Here is a 5,773-nt window from a genome sequence, read left to right on the forward strand (position 1 = left end):
AATTTTGATTGATCCTAAGCCAACCTAATTTTCAAAAAAATCCAATGTAGCCATTGACTCATCAATGCCATCATAGACATTGTGCTAGATACCATGAGCTTGCTTCCAAGAATATTTCATAAATTAAAACACCTTCAAATACATTGATTCCCTTTGATAAACACATGTATAACCCAAGAGAGCAAGTTAATATATAGAATTTGAAATTAGGTAAACATGGTTATTATGTTCATATTAGAGATTCTATAGTAATTAATATAGATGAAGAAGATATTCTTGATGATGATGATTTTATTATATCTAATGAAATTGAAGTTGATACTAATGATATGTATGATCCTATTAATGTTAATCATGACTTACCTTCTCTATTTGGAAATTTGTTTTCCTTATCTCCTATTGACAAACAAAGAAAATCACCAATAGAATATGGTCTTTGTTTAGCATATGTGAAGCTCCATTTATGATTCTCAACATTGTTCCTCTTTAATGTTTCCCACCGTCCCTAAATAATATAAACTGATATGGGGAACCTAGTTGGTGTGCTTGATATTGGATTATTTTATGCATATGTCTTTGTGCTATGCTGCTCATGTGATGCATTTTTTGTTATTTGTTTTGTTTTGATTTATTTAAATGACCATTATCACTTAATTGGCACAAGGTGATAAAGGAATTTACCTATTGTGTCATTCAAGACTCTATTTGTATCTCATTTCTTCCTTATGTCATATACATGTTATGTTGTACATGTGTTAATATTTGTAAATGTCTCTTTTCCTTTTTATTAGAGATGATGCAAAGAAATAGAAACTATTCTTTTTGGTCCCGATAGCTTTGGTCCAAAAACACCCCTTTTCATATCTCTTATGTGATTTTCCATTATGCTCATAGTTGTTCTACCTCTAGGGGGTAATGTCAATTTATTTTGATGTAATCCTATATACATGACTTATCATATGATCATACAAATGCAAACTTAGTATATCCCTTTTTTCTATCCTTTTTCATTATTTGGTTTGTCCTTTATTAGGAGCATCTCATAGTGGAAGCATCTCTTGTGGGTGTATGTATGCTCTATTAAAGCCATTGATCCATTTAAGGAATGACATGGGGCATACACTCCACTCTTTGTCTTACATTTTATGCACACATACACAATGATTCAATGCAATGTCTTGTACAAATGGATAAGGAAATAATTTTTTCCATAGGTTTTTCCTTTATATTAAATTATTATGCATTGTTCATTATCCAATAGATCCCTTTGGAGAGAATGATTTTTTAGTATTGGTCTATCTTTTCTAGGTCCCTTTGGACACTATAATTTCCTTACGATTAATCTCTTTTTTCTAGATCCCTTTTAGAGACAATAATTTCCTTAAGGACGAGTCCTCTTTTGGAAAATATCATAATGAAGTATGATTTTTTTAGCTATCATTTTTGATAGATTTGATAAAATTATATGATTTTGTTGATTATCAATTCCTTTTTTCTGGTAATTTGTTTTCCTTAATGGCTCATACTAAGTCAAAACCTTACTAGGCTACTTGGTCATCTCTCTCTCTCTCTCTCTCTCTCTCTCTCTCTCTCTCTCTCTCTCTCTCTCTCTCTCTCTCTCTCTCTCTCTATAGAATTTTCTAGTGTATCCTTGACATTCATTAAAAAATTACAATGCATTGATCCCTTTTACTACTTACATTAAAGTGGGGGATAAATTTTCCATCTTAAATTGTAAGCACCTATGATTAGATGTTCAATTAGGCCCTATTTTGGTCCTCTTAAAATTTCATGTTTGTTACATCTAATCTAGTCTTGCACTACCTACATTTATGGATTTATTTATATCTTCCTCAATCCTATTTTCAATATTGACCTCTTATAGTGAGAAGAGGATTCCCAAGTCATCTTCTTCATTGATGCTTTTCCCAAAATTTGAATTGGGTAGTGTCTTATTAGTTCAGTACAATTTATATATTCCCATTAGCGTCCATAGATTTTTTAGCTTTAAAATGTTGTGATAGGTATAAAAGAGAACTATATATCCTTATTTTGATCACCATCATTAACATTCCAAGTTATCTTCTACAATATTGCAGACAAGCATTTGACGTCAAGTTTTTAACCATTTGTCAAGAACACAAAGAATCTTCAAAGATAATATTCTCCATTGTCAAAAAATTATCTCCCATGATGGCCAGGTAGAGGAGACCTCAATTAATCAAGAAGATTCTTTGTCCATCTTCATTACCTCAACTGTTTAATCCTTAAGGAAGGAGATGATAAATGACAACAATGTGGAAGAACTTTGAAGAGTATTCTTATTTACATTCCAAGATTCAAATTCCTCATACACCTACATTCAAGCAACATATAATCATCATGGTCTCAATAGTGCTTTATAGAGGCCTATTCATTTACAAAGTAGATCTAATAATTACTTTACATTTACAATATTTAATTTCATGCAATTTAATTTATATTTAAAGGTTTATTTCACAATCACTATTTCACTAAGGAAAACCCCCTTTTACACAAAAAAAAATTCGTATTTTTCTATGTGGATGAATAAGTAGTGTATACATGATTATGGACCAGAAAGTATAGGATGTGATAGATAGTATACAACTACATTTGGCTAAAAGTATTGGGAAAATTATGCCTTAGGAATCCTCTTCCTAGGACTAAGATGCCATAAACACCCTCTTCTCTCAACAATAATTTCAAATTTCAAATCACTAGCTAGTGATGTTATCTAGTTTTTGTTTTTGGCAGTCTATATTTTATCAATCTAAATATCCTACAACTTTTTGTTATAGCCTATTTTGTCTCTTATCTTACATTAGTCAACAATTTCTCCCTAATCAATTATAACCACATTCATTTATCCATAAAAATAAAGGATCATTGTACTTGCTTAGCAACCCCAAGTGTAGTATTGAAGTGTGAGGTTAATGGGATCATTGATGTCAACATGGTTTTCATTAGTGTTAACACCCTTATCTTGACCTATGGTGTTTTCATGGTGCATCAATGGTTGTAATCAAATTGGTTTCTAAAAGTTGCAGTGTATTGGTTGGATATGCAATGATTATATTTCTCACTGATAGCTCATGCCGTGTGTGTCATTCATGACCATTGGTTGAGAATTTATGGTAATTCTATTTCATTCATTAGTAATTTGTGGATCATCTTGGTGGTTGCACGATGCTTATGTTTTAAGTTGACCCTTTGTGAAGTATGTTGACAATTTTTTTCCCAATTGTTTTGTGTAGCATGTTTATCATATTTTTTGGTACTAAAGATTGTGATAGTGCATTGGTGTTGTTGAGGATCATTTTATTTCTTTAGGTGGTGTGCCCCATCAAAAGAATCTATTTTGGATGACAAGTTTATGTTTGGAGTTTGATATGTGTGTGTAGAGAGAGAGATAGATAGATGTATTAATTCATTTCAATTCACTACATGAAAATGTGCATTCAAGTGAGTGGTCATGTGATCACATCAGTGATAATTTTGTGTAATGAAAGTGCAAACTACTCAAATGATTGATCAAGAAACTGTAGTCACTTCTTAACTAAAATTATAGAGCTTGGTAGTATATTCTAGTTCAATTTTACTTTTCATTCTTTTGGTAGTGAGCCATTCTATCAGTAATGAACCTTTTTGTGTACTTAGTCTATTGACATTACCCCTTGTTTAGGAATTTAACCTTGTTGTACTAAATCACCCAATTAGTGTTACCTTAACCAATGTTGTTATCATTTCATGAGAATTAGGTTCTTTGTGGTTTTAACCAAGTTGGATTTTCCACATATAAATCTAGTGTTCAATTTGTTAGTTTACATTGGATTTAATATTTATCTTTTGATGGTGTACTATTGTTCTTCGAGAGGAATATCTTAAGTAACAATGGATGCAGGTTAAGTGTTTAGTAATAGTTGGAAAAGTTTTTATGAGTGCAAAATAACTAATTCATCCCCCTTTCTCCATTATTCTTCATGTTCAACAATAAGTATCACAACTCGGTTCCTTGATTTGGAGCATAACCACTTGAGGTATATTTGATGACACACAAATTGAATATCCCTATGTTTGATGGATCATATTATAGGTCATGGAAAGCTTAGATGAAGGGTGACTTTGTCTCAGTTAGAAGTTACAAGACTTGAAAACATGTTGAGATAAAGTATTTGTTCCCTATGAATGACTTGAAAAAAATATGTGAGATAAAAGCATATGAGGAAAATGAGAAGGAAAGGTATGCTATTACTAGTGATTTATCTAAACCATAACTTGCTAAAGTTATTTATTGGTGATTTCTTATGAAGCTTGGAAAAATTTGAAAGATATCTACGAAGGAAATGTAAAAGTAAAATAATCTAGGAAGTTGATAGTTGAGAGACACTATCACAATCTTAGGATTTAAGAACATGAAGGTATCTAGAGTTACTTTTAAAGAGTTGAGAGTGGAGTTAACTAAATCAAGGATCACAGTGGAAATATAACCAATGAAGACTTTATGGAAAATATCTTGATGGCATTACCCAAAAATAATAGTGTTGAGGTCTCAATGATTGAAGAAGTGTACCAAAGAATAGTTGTTTGATACTTTAATGGTATTTGAGAAGAGAAAGTTTAGCACTGACAATATAAAATCTAAAACACCTTTTAAAATAAAAAATATTAAGGAATAACATTATGATGAAGATGAAGAAATAAATGAATCTAATTTTGCAAAAAGGTTGACAAAAGGTATTGACAAGTACAAATGTATGTTACCCATAAAATAATTTAGGCATGGTAAGGTTAGTCATTTGGCTACTAGATGTCTAGAGAAAGGTCCTCAATACAAGTTTAAGATATTCAATAAGAAGGCTTATCATGTGAATGAAAATGCTAGTATTTTGGATGATGAGTTAGATGGTGAAGATTGTCTATTTTATACTAAAGAAGATGAGGACATTGTTATTTCTGAGATTGATATTTTTTTCTATCTGTGCTAAAGTTGATGGTGTTGAAACTCATCTATATGTTAGAAGTAATAAGAACAAATGGTTGATTGATAATTGTTGTTATCTTCACATTACTAGACATAAAAGAAAATTTTTTACACTTGAAGAATATGATGGTGGTCCTATTAGATTCGATGACAATAAGGTGGCTTATATTATGGGGAAAGGCCCAATTACTTTTGATGGAATTAATTAAACTAGAAATTTTCACTTTGTAAAAGGTTTGTATTACAAATTGTTGAGTCTTGGAAATATTTGGGAGAATGGTTATGACATCATTTTCAAGAATGAAGGATATGAGATTGGGAAGAGATCTTGTGATTTGTTTGCAATTGGTAATAGGAATGGCAAGAATGTGCATCAATTAGAAGGAGCTACCAAATGATGCTTGATGTCCCATATTAATGATACATGGATATGACATAGAAGGATGTGTCATTTTAACTTGGATAAATTGGTGAGGATCAGTTTTTCATAAGCTATTAGAAATTTATTGAGTCTATGCAAACCATTCAATACTATTTGAAAAGGATGTCAAGAAAGAAAGAAGATGAGAGAGACTTTCAAGGAAAAATATCATTCATCTACTAATTTTTTAGATCTTGTGCATGTCGATATCTATAGTCCTACAAGAATTAGAGGCTTTCTTGGGGAAAGGCATTTCATGCTATTCATTGATGATTATTCTAGATTTACTTGGTTTGGCATTTGATGAGTTTGACATTTTCGAGGATAGAGTAGAAAATGAATGTGTAAAA

Source organism: Cupressus sempervirens, chromosome 3 (assembly GCF_028749045.1).
Source record: "Cupressus sempervirens isolate cs-2001-9-10 chromosome 3, ASM2874904v1, whole genome shotgun sequence".
Taxonomy (NCBI): Eukaryota; Viridiplantae; Streptophyta; class Pinopsida; order Cupressales; family Cupressaceae; genus Cupressus; species Cupressus sempervirens.